We start from the raw sequence: 16,515 nt of genomic DNA, 5'->3' as shown, positions 1-16,515 counted from the left end.
TGAGGCGACTATAAAAGAGTCAGTGGCATTTTTAGGAGGCTCGTGATTCTAACTCTACTGCCATAGCTGAACCTGAATAACTGGAATCGATCTCTTTGAAAATTTCCTCTTGCAAATCGAAGGAGCTCTACTTTATTTCCTTTGAAACACGTACCTTGAGATTTTTACAAAGGTGTTGCTGATACTGCCAAAGTGGCCTTTCTTTTCTGGAATTTTCTACAGCTATTAACTATGTGGTAACAGCCACCAGGTCTGTCATCCACTCTGTACAATGTAAACCTTAATCAGTCGGAATGAAGCTCAGTTGTATGGTTTCTCAACAGAATCGACTGCATTTCAAAGATAGTAAATCGTTGTCTGTGTGCTACGGAGGATGTGCCATGCCACCTGTGAGCTCCAAAGTCTCAGGTATTTTAGGAGGTGCTAGGCGAATCTGCATAATAAATCTGGTAATAACTACTATCTTAAGAGACTTTAATATTTATGTCTGGGAGTCCTACTTAAGTACGTTAGACAGGTTCAATCTCTCACAAACGATGCCACAATTCAAAAAGGCCCAGTCTTGAGCAATAGTTTATCTATTTTCCTGGAAAGAAGGTAAATCCTTAGCTGCATTAAAAAAAAAAAAAGGAATAGAAGAAACTCGCCAATGTCAAAATATCAGCACTATGCTGACAGGCAATCAGTTAATATGTGTGGAGCGAACATATGACCCGTTTTTGCAGAGAACATTTACAAGTGCTAACAGCTGTCCATTCTGCCTCATATCATGCCGTCTGTTCTCCTGGGCGTTCTACTTCGCAAGCAATACATGTCGTAGAATACAGTTGGAGCCAGGCTCGTCACACCTGCATGACAGAACACCACAAGTGTTCTCCCTGTGCCTTAAAAAATGCAAATGAGCCTGACGTTATAGAAATCAAATGCCTAGTGAGGGAACCAAACACGACAAGGCTAAAGAACTTCTGTGGACCACACGGAAGAGAACACTTTGTAGCACATAAAATGAATATCCCGGGGAATGTAGGAATTACAACAGCAAGCAAGCTGCCAAGATATTAGGGCTAGCATAATCGACAAAAGAAGAAAAAAAAAGCATCCAAATGGCACCACGTGGAAAGTCCATAGGCAAATACAGCTGGTTCCCAATACTGCACTTGAAAATAGGTGACATTGGCTAACTGTATGAATTTGCTTATCTGCAAACAGAACACCCCGTTGTTTTCCAGGACCCTTTCTTCTAACTGGCTCAAATGAACAGACAAATTAAAGAAATCTTTACTCCTATAGTGCTTCTTAGAGATGAACTGTATGCACATATCAGGGGACATAGTTCACAGCGTGGCAAATGGGGAGAAAAGCTTGGGTTAGAATTTTATTTTCTTCAAGGTGAAGAGCAAATTTTCATAGTATCACAAGGACATACATGTCCAGCAGGGCTTGGCCCTATCTATACAAGCAAAGCAGAGTAGAGCATAAAATACTTGTATCCAAGTGTCCATAACAGTATTATTTATAGTAATCAAAAAAAGGCAGGGTGCCCTGGGTAGCTCGGTGGGTTAAGTGTCTGACTTCAGCTCAGATCATGATCTCACACTCTGTGAGTTCGAGCCCCGCATTGGGCTCTGTGCTGACAACTCAGAGCCTGGAACCTGCTTCGGATTCCGTGCCTCCCTCTGTCTCTACCCCTCCCCTGCTTGCTCTCTCTCTCTCTCTCTCTCAAAGATAAATAAACATTAAAAAAATAAAAATTAAAAAAAAGGGAAACAACCCAAAAGTGCATCAACTATAAATTGATAAACAAATTCTGTGCATCCATAAAATGGCATATTATTCAGCTACAAATAGGAATGAATTGCTGATACATACCACAACATGGGTTTCAAAGACGTCATCTAAATAAAAGAAGCCAGTCACAAAAGATCACATAGTATATGATTCTATTTATGTGAAATGTCCCAAATAGGCAAATCTATAAAGACAAAGCATGTTCATGGTTGTCAGGAGCTGGTGTGGGAAGGAGAGGTGGGGGGGGGGGGGGGGGGGGAGCTGGGGGATGTGTCTCCGTAGTAGGGGGAGGGGATGAAAATATTTTAGGTTAGATTGTAGTAATATTGGCACAATCCTGTGAATATACTATAGTACCTTAAATTGTATACTCTAAATGGGTTAATTATTTATCTTTTATTTATTTGAGAGGAGGGAGGGCACAGAGACAGAGAGACAGAGAGAGAGAGAGAGAGAGAGAGAGAGAGGGAGAGAATCCCAAGCAGGCTCCATTCTCAGCTAGGAGCCCAACTCAGGGCTGTATCCCATGACACTGGGATCATGACCCGAGCCGAAATTAAGAGCCTGGCACTCAACTGACTGAGCCACCAAGGTGCCCCTAGATGACTGAATTGTATGGTATGCGAATTATATCTCAATAAAGCTGTTTTTCAGAAAGCAGAAACGAGGTTTGAAGAATTATCTGGACTTAGATTTATCTGGAAGCACAATTATTTACTTGCTTTTGCACACAAATTAAGTTCACTAGAAAATTGCTTGTCAGTGCTACTTTTTTTGATAATGTAATTCCTATATTTCAAACTATTTTTAAGGCCTTTTTAAATCTCTTCTTTGAGAAGAATCTTAGAAAGTTACAAAGCACAACATCATTTTAAGATGTTCCATCAGGGGCACCTGGGTGGCTCAGTAGGTCAAGTGTCTGACTTCGGCTCAGGTCATGATCTCAGGTTCATGGGTTCGAGCCCCACATTGGGCTCTGTGCTGACAGCTCAGAGCCTGGAGCCCGCTTCGGATTCTGTGTCTCCCTCTCTCTCTCCCCCTCCCCTGGCTCACACTCTGTCTCTCTCTCCCTCTCAAAAATAAATAAACATTAGGGGTGCCTGGGTGGCTCAGTTGATTGGGCGTCCGTCTTTGCCTCAGGTCATGATCTCATGGTTTGTGGGTTCGAGCCCCATGTCAGGCTCTGTGCTGACAGCTCAGAGCCCGGAGCCTGCTTCGGATTCTGTGTCTCCTTGTCTCTCTGCCCCTCCCCTTCTCATGCTTTGTCTCTCTCCGTCTCTCAAAAATAAATAAATGTTAAAAAATTAAAAATTAAAAAATAAATAAGCATTAAAAAAAAGAAAAAAGAAGTTCCATCAAAGGCGGAAAATCAAAACTGATACAGTCATCACAACTGGCATTATTGTTTTTATCTTAATCTTTTATTCTGCATTACTTTGTTGTTGCCATTTTTCTGTTCTAATACTACAATCATTTGATTTGCCCAAAAAAGCTTTGTTTTCATGCTTGTCAGCATTAACCTGAAGCTAATAATTTTCCTTGGGCGTTGTCAAAAAATGACTTATTTTCAGGTTGATAATACCAAAAACAACACTGTTATGCTCTGTCACCCAGCAAAATACTCTGGCGTGAGAACAGAAAACTCGATTGGTTAACTGAGTTTGCACACTTTAATTGCGAAATAAATCCCGTAATGGGCAATGGGGAAATTTAATTTGGGAATCCTGAGAAACTCCCTCCTGCCCCAGTCCCTCCCTCCTGCTCTCTGAAAGGTTCACGGAACAGCAATTAGAACGTAGACATTCAGCTTTAATTTGTAGAGTATTTCATATGTTGTCCTTGGTATTCTCCTTAAAATCATCCTAGCTTTACTAGAACCTAGAAGATGCTGTTTTAAGTTACAATTCTCACATGCGGATATTTTCTGCCATTTCTTTTTGGCAGAGGAACAAACTGGAAAACCTTATAAACAAGAAATAGCTCAAGTAACAAAAATTATATGTCACCCTTGGCTCCACTAAGAGCTCCAAATCTGAAAAATGGTAATTTTTACCCACAGGAAGACCTTACTAACTCCTAGCATATATCTGTACCTGATCTTTAACCACCATTTAAACTCCATCTCTGACCTACAAAGCAGGCAAGCTCTCCAGAAGTGACTTACAAAATGCGGAAACTCTATGCTCAACTTGTTCCACAAGTCCTTGACCGTAAAAGTGATACCATAGTAGAAAAACATGAAGCATCATGGATCTTGACTGAAAATTCGCACCTCCTGTCAGCTGAGCTCATCTCAAGATGTCCTAGGTGACAGGAAATTTGGAGTAAAGACTTTTGCACAGACTTCCCTCTCTTGGATCAGCCAAACTGAGTTCTGTGAGCATTTGAAACTCTGGTCAGCAGCACAAAGGCAGGGCCAAGCAGAAAACTCCAGAGCGATCTATGCCTTCTCTTGGAAAGACAATTTTCAGGTGACTTTTCAAATACAAGAATCTGAAAGTATCCACTATCTCTCCAACAAACTTCTATGTTTAGAAATTTAAATACAGCGTATACTTTCTTTTCAGTATTTTGTAATGCTTAAGAGTTTTACACACTAATCATAAGCATGCCAGATAATTTGTAAAGAGTAACATTCAAAGAGGATGGGATACATAAAATTGCATAAGAAAAGTCTTCAACAGTCAAAAATATTTTATTATTGGACCACCTAGTTTTGCTGTTGTGAAAAGAAATAGTGTAATAATGTTTATTTGTGCGAATAAAACCCACTCAACCTTCTTGCAAATGCTTAGGAAAAGAAGTTCATCTCCCCTTATATTTATCATTTGTCTCAATATCCTGGCCATCTACATTCATATCATATGGATTCTTTATGAGGGATTCATCTTACTTATGAAATGTACGTGATATCTGCAAATAAGTCCATCACAAAATTGTTACCTGCTAAACCTTTCTAGTTTATTTAGTCCGCCCAAACAAAACTTTGCTGCTTTCCTGAGGTTTTGCTGTTGTGTTTGTTTTTTACTTCAATAGCTGCTTTGGAAGCAAACAGAACAATCCAGTTTTACTTTAGATATTTTGAGGTTTGCTTGAAGACCTGCTAGGTCCTTTCACAAAAGCTACCTGTCGACCGACCAATCTTGGCCTCTGGTTAATTGTCTCACAGAGGCCTGTGCACGGAGCAGAGAAGGACAGAGGCGCGGAAGCAACGTGTAAAATAGCAATCATCGAGTCTATTAAAGTGGTTCCAAATCGTCCAGCTCAGCACTCAGGATTCACAATAATTCCCGGCGTTAGCGCTCGCTAAGCGACAAGTTGATGGGGCAGAAGCCCGGAGGAAAATGACCCTGGAAGCGGAGTGTTGGTTTTACACCCGCTGGGTATCTGTTACAAGTGAATTTCCTCTGGCGCCAGCAGGTATTTTGAGCAGGCATCCAGAGGGGTCCCAGAGGGGAAGGATGGAAATGGGGGAGATGGAACTCTACGTTTGGGGATCAAAGCTTTAAAGGTCCCAGAGGAAATCGGTAGGATCCGATGGATTGCCCCAAAGTCTTCAAGAGGGACGCGGAAGGTATTTCGAATTTCTGCCGCTTACAGCTGCAGGGCGAGGGGGTGGGGAGGTAGGGAGTAAACAAAATCCCAGAGGGGAGATGTTCCCACCAAGGCAAGGAGGTAAAAATTCCAGACAAACCCACAAAAAAAGATGAGAGGCTTTTCCCTCGCTTTTTGCCCTAGGGACCCCGACGACGACTCCAGCGGGCGGACCATGCCAGCGTTCTGGGGCTGGGCTTCGACCGCTCGCAGTGGCCGGAGTCGCAGGCTGAGGTTGCGGGATCGGGCCTGGGCGAGGCCGTGCGCCCAGAGGCCGGGCACAGCTCTCCCCGGAGGTCTAGGAGGCTCAGCCATTAAAGCCCGGCTGCCCGCTGACGCGCTCAGTAAAAGTGACTGCGATTTATTTGCATTAGTCACTATAAAGGTCTAGGGAGACAGCTATTTATCCGATGCGGGACCTTGACAAATTGACTGGGCAGTGCAACAGAGGACAGTCCCCCTGACCCCGGGCCGTGCTGGGGCGGAAAGCAGGACCCTCCCACCTGCTCCCGACCTGAAGGGTGCGCGCGGCCGCGGAGAGGCGCGTCTCCACCTGCAGACGCACTGCGGACCCCTTGGCAGCCCAGGTGCCCTCTCCGGGCTCCCGGGTTCCGGCTGCCGCCTCCAGGCCAGTGGAGGGGCGGGGGGTGGGGGTGGGGGTAGATTTCCACTCACTCTCCAGCCGCACCTTCCCCCCAGGTTCGGAGAAGGTCACCAAATCTGAGATCTGGTGAGGTTGCCCTGCAGGTGACCCAGTCCTGAGCCCACGCTGGAGGGTCCATCCTGGTAAAAATCGTTTGGTCTGGCAGCATCCGGGTCATATATCAGTGAGGTCGTTTAGAAGTCTTTAGGGTTTCTTTCTTTTCTTTTCTTTCTTTCTTTCTTTCTTTCTTTCTTTCTTTCTGAGCACCGACAAATGATTTGAACCTGAAATTCAATTCCGCTTAATATGGAATAGGACCATGTAATTGTAGTTCTTAATTGAAGATAACTTTGATCCTGGCGTCACCAATTCCACCCACAACTCTTGCTTTTACAGCTACACCTAACGATAAAAGAACGAGCCAGGGTCCAATACGTCTTCCTACATTTCTGAACTTAATGTATTTCTTAGAATTTACTTCTGTCGTTAATACGTAAAGTTCTACATTAAAGTCCTTGAAAAAACAAAGACGTCTGTGCTAAATATCGACCAACAAAGATAGATAAATTTCTAACGTGAAATTCAATTAAAAGGAAGCGTTTCTCAACAGCATATGCTTTTAAGGTGATTTTTTTGTTGTTGCATCAGCTTTAAGGACAATGCTACATTATCAGGTAGTGCAAAGATCGAAGGCTAAACACCTAAAATAGGCAACTCTGAACGGAAACGGGGACTATTGGTTGCAAGTAAACCTAATCACTTTGCTTTCAGGATCTGAAATAACACTTCTTGGACAATCTCTTAAAAAAAAAAATCTGCATCAAGCAGTGATGTTAATTTCCTTCATTGTATGCCTTTATGTTGGTTAAAGACCTAAGACTGGGAGAATAATTTGAATAAATTCTTTCTTATTCAGTAAAAGAAATCGGATCCCTTCAGTTAAAAAGATGAAAGTTCAGTGCATCCAGAAGATGAGGGTTTTAGCCCTTTTGATGGAGACTATTTGAACCTGAAAATTTTGCGTAGCGATCTATCTTGCGAAAAGTCAGGGCGAGATAAAGTGTAATCTGGCTCTGATTTCTGCTGGAAAGAAAACATTGAAATGACTGCTCATTTATCACTACTCTACCCTCCCCCTCTTCCACCTTGGTTTAACTGACAATGTAACACCGAGCTGTTTAGGTCTTCTCTGGACTGTTGGAAATGAAACCAATTCCTGTGAAAGAGAGTTCTAAGTTATCAGGTTTATTAGGTAAAGAAATCCTAAGGAGAAAGTATAGGAAGCAAATAGATAAAACTTTACCACCAGCAAGAATACCGGAGAACAGGCTAAAGTCTGTGATGACTCATCAGGTTTTTCTTCTTCCCCCAGGGCTTGGTGAATTTGCATATGTAGTTTCCCTGACTAATTGCAGCTACTTAGGAGTTCATCAGTTAAGATACTATTTGTGACACTATTCCTAAACTGATTGTAAGAATACCTACTCTACTCTGGGAACTATGAAAATTAAAATGATCGGATCATTTTTTTCTAATCCAGATAGTTATTTTAGCCAAAGAAACTCAACAGTCATTTCTTTTAATGAATGCCTATACTCACACAAAAAAATTCAGTAGCCATGTATAATAACATCCAATCTCAGTAGCAATCATTTATATAATATTAGAACAATAATCAGATACCTTTTCCAATGGTCTAATTAGTTAATATTTCTTAACATAGTAATACCCAATTTTAACAAGAATCCAGTGAGAAAGCTGCTTCTAAATACTGCTTGAGAATGCACAAATTAGAACTATCTAAGAATGTCCAAAATTATTATTTAAAAAACTCTAAAATGCATATGCCCTTTCACCTAGCAATTCTGAGAATTTATTCACCAGAATAAATTAGGGATGGGCACAAAGATTTTGCTTAAGGAATATTCACAAAAACAAAAAACTGGAAACAAATATATATGACATGAAAAATGAGTTTGCCATTCAATTATGTCGCAGAAGAACATTTAATGCTATCCAAAGATATTTATAATGTGCAAGATGTCAAAAGGGATTATTATAAAATCTAATTCCATTTTTCTAAAAAATGTACTCATAGAAAAGATTTAGGAAGATATAAATATGAAGGCGGTTTATCACAGGATAGTGGTATCTGACTTTTTGTTTAAAAGCTTTATATGATGGAAAGTAAGTATTTTATGTCTTCCATCCATGTTGATATGTAAGTTGTTGGCTTGCAAAATTCTTAATAGATTAACGACATGAGCCCTCGGTCCATCATATATTTCCAAATATTTTTTTCTATTTGAAATCTATCTTTTCATTTTGTTTATATTTAAAATATGTATATAAGCACATTTATCAATCTTTCCTTTTATAGCTTTCAGGTTTTATGTTTGCCTGGAAAGACCCCTTCCCCCCCCACACACATATGAATACACACTAAAGTTAAATAGTTTTAAAAATTCTTCACTTTTCTTCTAGTAGTTTTATAGCTTTAATTTTTTCACTTTTAAGTCTTTAGACAATTTTAGAATGGATTTGGGTTCAAACAGTGAAATAAGGATACAGCTCATTTGTATTAAGAAGTATATTTTTCTATTGATCTGAATACCATTCTTTTCAGAATTTACATTTTCAGTTATATTTGGATTTCTGGGCACTTTATATCATTCTAGTAATGTGTATGTTTACTTAGGTGTCAATGCACAATTATTTAAATTAACATAAATTTATGATATTTTAATATAGGACATCGTTGTTCCTTTATTAGTTTATTACTAATCTTCTTTGGCAATATAAGATCTAGCTTATCTAATTTTGAAACAAATTCTGTGTATTTGTATTGATGTTACCTTAAATTGTTAATTAAATAGGGAAAGTTGATGTCTTCAAAATACCAAGTATTCACACTGAAAACAATGTATGTTTTTACAGTGGATTTTTTTCCCACTTCTTAAAAATGTTTCTCGGGGAGTTTTATACTGCTCAGGAGGAATAATATTCTCCTGGTTAGGAGTATAGGCTCTCAAATTTTCAGATCTTGAGTAACACAAACACTCTGTGCCTCCATTTTCTCACACGTAAAACACAAATAGTAATAGCACTTGCCTCAGAGAGTTGAAATAAGAATTAAATGAGAAGCTCCCTTCAGAGCGCTGAAAACAGCATCTGGCAATCATAAATGCTCAACAGATAATTCCTATCACTCAGTATTAAACAAAGCTTTTTAAATTTTTTCCTAAGTACTTATTTTTTTCATTTTTTTAACTCTTTGTTTTTGAGAGAGAGAGAAAGAGAATGAGTGGGGGAGGGGCAGAGAGAGAGGGAGACAGAATCTGAAGCAGACTCCAGGCTCTGAGTTGTCAGCACAGAGCCTGATGCGGGGCTTGAACCCATGAACTATGAGATCTTGACCTGAGCTGAGGTCTGAGGCCTAACTGACTGAGCCACCCAGGCACCCCTATTTTTTTCCTAAGTATTTAATCCTTTGTTGTTGTTATTGTACAGGGAACCTTTCATCCTTTTTATTTCCTAGTTGGTTGTTACGTGTATTAAGAAGATTGTTATTTTAGTACGTCAATTTACAAACTTCCGTCTTTATTAGTTCCTTTATTTTTGCTATAGCTTTTCAAGTGGTTCTCTTCAAATATCCAGGTATATAATTTTATCATCTGAAAACAATTATAAATGGTCCTTCTCCTATGCAGTTTAACTAACTCATTTCTTTCTGTTGTTTAATTGTCCTGGCTAAGACTTCTAGAACCATAATAAATAATAATAGAAATAATAGAGGGGTTTTTGCCCTTGACTTCAATGAGAATGTGTCTAGTGTTTCGCCATATGTTTTTGTCACATTATAGATATTTCTATTTAATTATAGAATAATAAGGTTTTTTAAATGAGTGGTTGTTAAATTTTTTCAAATACCTTTAGCATGTACCAATATACCTATGTGGTTTTTTTCTGTGATCTACTAACAAAATGAATATATTATAAAATATGAATGAGGGGCGCCTGGGTGGCGCAGTCGGTTAAGCGTCCGACTTCAGCCAGGTCACGATCTCGCGGTCTGTGAGTTCGAGCCCCGCGTCGGGCTCTGGGCTGATGGCTCAGAGCCTGGAGCCTGTTTCCGATTCTGTGTCTCCCTCTCTCTCTGCCCCTCCCCCGTTCATGCTCTGTCTCTCTCTGTCCCCAAAAAAATAAATAAACGTTGAAAAAAAAAATCTTTAAAAAATAAAAAATAAAATAAAACATGAATGAATATATAACAGATTTCCTAATATTAAACATCATTGTATTCATACGTAGAAAAGTGTATGAGTACACTTATATATATCATATTTGTCTGTTCATATCCTGCTTAGTTCTTTTTATTCATATTTTGGCTGGGTGTTAGCAAAGATTTGATAAAAATGGACTTAAGTTTTCGGATATAGTGAATGGTTGTTACACGTTCAGGTACACCATAATTTTTAAAATTTGATATCAATATTAAATTTGATTCATAAAAATCATTTTGAAACTTTCTTTTCTCTCTATCCTCTGAAACTGTTCAGGTAACAATGGAGCTATGTGTTCCTTAGAGATTATAGAATTCCATGATTAAAAAAAAAAAAACCATCTAGCCTTGTTCCCTTTGTGGTAGGGAGTGTGTTGGCAAGTCTTGACAATTTTCCAAGTTCTTCTAAGAACTTTTAGATTTTTGTTTCTTCTGGTTTGAGTTTTACTCTATTTTTTACAAAGTCATCAGTGTTTTTTCTACAGGTGAGCACAGTGATATGTTTAAATTATTTTGATTCTCTGGTTATTTGTGGCCATTTTCCCTTTCTCGCTTAAAGCCTACCTCAACATGGAAGAAAAATACTTACATTTATATTGTTTCGCTCTCATTTATGGGTCTAATGGCAGTTTTGGGGAAAAAAAAAGAACCAAATGCAAAAGAACCTCATGCAAACAGCCATGAGTTGCTGAATTCTTTTTATGTGCCGTGCTCTGCGAAGCAGATTTCACATGTATTATCCCTTTTAATCCTCACAACAGACTCTTCCTTCGACTTTCCAGATGGAGAAGTTGAAGCCCAGAGGAATCAAGTAAGTTTTCCAGTAACAAGGAGCAGAGAGGCATGTCTCCAACATTGGCAGTCTGACTCCAAAGCTCATCCCGTTAAGCCTTCTACCACAGCACCTTCCCAGCTACCACATTAGCCCTGCCAAGGGAACTTACAACACACCATTACTAACATCACGGTGCAGGAAATTCTCTAGAAAGACCATTTTTGTCTCCATTGGAAGTCACAGTAAGTTCTCATAATAGCAAGCCACGAGAAAAGGCATGAAAGATGCTACTGCTTCTTTGCATACTTGAAACACCACATCAGTCTATGTACCACTCTCGGATCTACCCCCCACCAAACACTAGTATTGGCCTTTACTATAAAAGCAATGAGGGGGCACCTGGGTGGCCCAGTTGGTTGAACGTCCAACGTCCGCGCTCAGATCACGATCTCGCGGCTGAAACCGCAGAGCCTGCTTTGGATCCTCTGTCCCTCCCTCCCTCTGCCCCTCCCCCTCTTGCACTCTCAAACAAATAAATAAATTTGTTTACAAGTAAATAAAAACAGAAGCAATGACTGGCTCCTGGGTGGCTCAGTCACCGAGCCTCCAACTCTCGATTTTGGCTCAGGTCGTGATCCCGGGGTCCTGGAATAGAGTCCCGCATGGGCTGAGCATGGAGTTCTCTCTCTCTCTCCCTCTCCCCCTCCCCCCAGTTCTCCTTCTAAAATAAATAAAAGGAAAAAAGAAATGTAAGGCACCGAAAAGGCAAGGGTTTTAAACAAAGAAATGAATTGATTAGATCTGTGTTTTCAAAGATCGCTCTGGCTGTGTCATGAAAATACATACAGGTAGGCAAGAAAGGGCGTGAGCAAACCACTTGGAACAAATCCAGTTATGGTTATCAAGGTGAGTGGTGGTGGTAGCTTGAACCCTGATGTTGACTGGAAGGTGGAGGAAGTGGATGGATCCCACTGATTTTTAGGAGATAAAGCTGATAGCACGTGATGCTCGATTCTTCCACATGGAAGGTAAAAGGGAAAGAGGTGTCAAGAATCAGCCCTGGGTTCCTGGCTTCTGCAGTTGTTGCCGGTTCCAAGGAGAATGAGGCTTGCTTGCTCTGAGTCCATGGCTTGGAAACAAAGGTGCCCCGAGAACAAGAGTCTCTCAATTTTGACACTCGTGAAAGTATGAACATAAGAAGTAATACACAGATCTATGCGATCAATATAGGTATATATACATGTTGCAAAGACACCAAATTCTGTCCCTAAAATAGTTTGAGCAACTATGAACGGGTGAGTCCTCAAGAACCCACCTCAGAGAAAACGCCATTTCCTCCAACAAGGAAAGCCATTCAGAAGTGTCCGCACCGAGAAATATTTTTATTAGAAATGGGTCATTAGGCAGCAGTGTGAGGCAGGAGAGAAATATCAGTCAGAAAAAGATGGCTTCCATCAGCTTCTCCCTGCTTCTTGAATGAACTTAGCCAGATAATCACTGTATTAGTTTTATATCTGTAAAAAGAGGCAATAATAGCTACCTAGAAACATTCCTAGAGGGATTAAATGTGATGACATAGGTCAAGAGCTCAACCTACCCGGTATAAAGATTTCCCTGGGAATCGGAGATTTTCCAAATGACCACATTTGCTTTCAATAAACAAGTAACCCCTGCAAGCAAACCAGCCAGTTCTTCACACTTTGGTGCGAATTATTTACTGTCTTTTAAATAAAAATAATATTTTTGGAGGCTAATGTTGATGAAATGAGTTTGTAATCATAATTGCTTCATATCCAATACAAAAAAGTTATAACAAAGGAGTATATAAACCTGTATATATATAATGTATATGATTTCTATGAAATTACCAAATACATTGAAGAAACGTAAAATATAATTTTGTCACAGTGAAATTTGGCATTTAAAAAGGCACAGGACACAGATTTTTCAAATGTATTCATTCCTTTGCTTCTAACTTCTTTGAATGTTATATGGCAAAAAGGCAGTCTTATATCTGTAAAACAAAGCTTAGCAGTTTCCTGAAAAGTATAACAATGATACAGATTTAATTATATATATATGTAACTAATTATAATTACAATACAAATCTTAAGAATGGCTGAAGTATTTTAGTCATCTTGAGTTGGTGTTTTAGTCATTGTTTGTTAAAATACGTAAATTAATACCACGGGCTTTATAATTATTTTGTCATATAGAGGTTTTCACGGTACATGGGTTTGTTCAAACAAGTAGGATTGAGACTGATCACTTACAATTCATTAAAAGTTCACATCTCACACACTATGATGATTAATTTCTTTAGAAACTTTACATTAGGTCAAGAACATATCTAAATAATCAGAGAAATAATATGTTTTACCTAGAAGGAATGGAAGAGAAAGAACCTTAACCTGGAGCATTCAAGAAACACAAAGCAGATGTGGTACCTGGCGGGCTTAGTCTGTTAGGTGGCCAACTCTTGATTTCAGCTCAGGTCCATGATCTCGCTGTGCGGTTCAAGGGTTCAAGCCCCACATTGGCCTCTGTGCTAACAGTGCAGAGTCTGCTTGGGATTGTCTCTCTCTCTCCCTCTCTCTCAGACTCTCCTCTCTCTGTCTCTCTCTCAAAAATAAATAAACATTAAAAAAAGAAACACAAAGTAGAGTATGTAAAGTAAGAGTTAATACTTATTGAGCACTTGGGTTGTGCTAGTGTGTGTGTGTGTGTGTGTGATGTCACGTTCTCTTCATAACAGTCCTATCAAGCTAAAAGAGATGAATCGCCCAAGCTCATAGAGCCAGAGAGAAGCAGAAGTGGAACGACCTGTCCTTCTGGCTCCAAACTTGACTGTGCTTGTCTGCCCCTCACAGGTACCCATTTCTCTCCAGGATTCAGTTCACTGAAAGAAAAGAAGGGCCACGAGAAACTCAAGATCCTTTTTGCTTAAAACCCATTTTGCCGTCAAACAAACTCATTTTTTTATTTGAAGCACACATGTTTAAAAAAACTTTTTTTAATGTTTATTTATTTTTGAGAGACAGAGAGAGCTACAGTGTGAGCACGGGAGGGGCAGAGAGAGAGGGAGACACAGAATCCGATGCAGGCTCCGGGCTCGGAGCTGTCAGCACAGAGCCCGTCGTGGGGCACGAACTCACAAACCACGAGATCATGACCTGAGCCGAAGCTGGATGCTCAACCGATTGAGCCACCCAGGCTCCCCTTGAAGCACACATTTAAATCTATAAAATAGTTTGTCAGAGAAATGTCTGAATTCAAAACATGTGTGAGGAGTGCCTAGCTGACTTAGTCAGTAGAGCACATGACTCTTGATCGTGTCATGAGTTCAAGCCCCACATTGGGCATAGAGCTTACTAAAAAATAATAATAATAAAATAGTGCTGGGGCATCTGGGTGGCTCAGTTGGTTAAGTGTCCAACTTCAGCTCAGGTCATGATCTCACAGTCTGTGAGTTCAAGTCCCGCATCAGGCTCTGTGCTGACAGCTCAGAGCCTGGAGCCTGCTTCGGGTTCTGTGTCTCCCTCTCTCTCTGCCCTTCCCCCACTCACATTCTGTCTCTCTCTGTCTCTCAAAAATAAATAAACATTAAAAAAAACTGAGCTCACTTCAGCAGCACATATATTAAAATTGGCACGGCACAGAGAAGATTAGCATGGCCCCAGTGCAAATATGACACGCAAATTTGTGAAGCTTTTTATATTGAAAGAAATAAAATAAAATGTGTGCAAAACCTGTGTGACATGAAAGGAGAAAAAAAGGCCATCTAACCTTGGCACCTGCCGATTTGCAATTTGCAAGCGCAGTCCACTGTCCCAAACCCTGTGCTGTGGCTAACTAAGCATCTAGAATTCCAACCCGATGAGTCAGAGGGAGATGAAAATGCACAAGAGGCAAGTAGTGATAAAGTCGACAGGCCATTGTCTGTTACTTGACACGTGGAAATAAACATTTGCCAAATGGAAAAAGGAACTGCGGGTGGACAGCTGGCATGGGTCGTTGTGCACATTTATAGCATTATTTTTTATATTTAAGGAGAGTCCTGCTTGGACAGGAACAACCCCTGTTGTTTGTACTTTGCATATTAGTCAGTTTCCTGAGTTTATTAATTACATTCTTTTATTAAGACAAACATTATTATACAACCAATGAAAGCCAATGATGTAACAAAAAAATTTTCAAGCATTTCAGTAATGATTTCAAATTAACTTAATCAAAATTCTCACATTGAATCGAAATCCCAAATAATAAATTGGATATATTTCAATGCTTCAAACAATTGACACAAATGATCGCAATAATTATTACAACTTCCTACTTAAATGGATTAAAAAGTACTCATACCTTGAATTTAAATTTGTTTCTTCATTATCTCTATCTTTATTCTTGTTTTCTTTTTTTCTTTTAATGTTTTATTTATTTTTGAGAGAGAGAGAGAGTACAAGCAGGGGAGGGGCAGAGAGAGAGAGGGAGACACAGAATCCGAAGCGGGCTCCAGGCTCTGAGCTGTCAGCACAGAGCCCGACGTGGGGCTTGAACCTATGAACCACAAGATCATGACCTGAGCTGAAGTCAGATGTTTAACCGACTGAGCCACCCAGGCGCCCCTATTCTCGTTTTCAAGATAATTTTCCAGGTTCTAGACAGACAATATTCAAACTTTTTGACAACTAGTGTCATTCGTAAATAAAAACTGGATGCCTGTAGTACTCGAGCAAGCTCCTAAACTCCCCCTTCTTCCTACCCCTCCTGTTACCCCAGGCATAAACCGCTCAGTAGCTAAATCAGGAGAGATCAGCAGAAGAGCAAAGGAGGCTTGAGGAGGTACATCGCAGAGTTGGAACATTTACCCACCTGAATGGAAGTATGTCAATTTTAACCTTTGGTGTAATCACTGCTGTTCGTAACAGATGAGTATCAGCCCTTCTTACATTATTACAAAACTCAGAGAAGAAAGACTATGTTGTTAGACAAACTAAGCTGAATCTGGATTATTGGCCAGCTGTATGGAGCACAGTGCCTGTTCCTACCATTTAAGATGATTTGAACCCTAACCACAGATGATCTAATTGGGTGCCTTTTGATGGTTGGATTCTGATCACCATAATTTCTTAAAATTCTTTTTTTTTTTAATGTTTATTCATTTTTGAGAGAAAGAGAGACAGAGTAAGAGCAGGGGAAGGACAGAGAGAGGGAGACACAGAATCTGAAGCAGGCTCCAGGCTCTGAGCTGTCAGCACAGAGCCTGATGCGGGGCTCGAACCGCGAGATCATGACCTGAGCCAAATTAAGACGCTTAACCGACTGAGCCACCCAGGCATCCCAATCACCATAAGTTTTTAAAGAATACAAGTCTTTGACAGATAATTTGTGATACCTCACAACACGGGCTATTTTCTCACTTTGATGCTTGTTTTT

General features: G+C 40.0%; 1 non-coding gene across 1 annotated transcript; it reads left to right on the top strand.

Moving 5' to 3' along the window:
- The first annotated feature begins 14,697 nt into the window (after nucleotides 1-14,697).
- On the top strand, nucleotides 14,698-14,804 carry LOC121013509 (U6 spliceosomal RNA). Its single transcript, XR_005782747.1, has one exon. It is a non-coding gene; the product is annotated as a U6 spliceosomal RNA (small nuclear RNA).
- Nucleotides 14,805-16,515: the final 1,711 nt, after the last annotated feature.

The sequence above is a fragment of the Herpailurus yagouaroundi genome, unplaced genomic scaffold (assembly GCF_014898765.1).
Source record: "Herpailurus yagouaroundi ecotype Mexico unplaced genomic scaffold, PumYag 198, whole genome shotgun sequence".
Taxonomy (NCBI): domain Eukaryota; kingdom Metazoa; phylum Chordata; class Mammalia; order Carnivora; family Felidae; genus Herpailurus; species Herpailurus yagouaroundi.
Note: the sequence above shows the minus strand (reverse complement) of the source record. Positions and strands in the feature narration are given on the sequence as shown.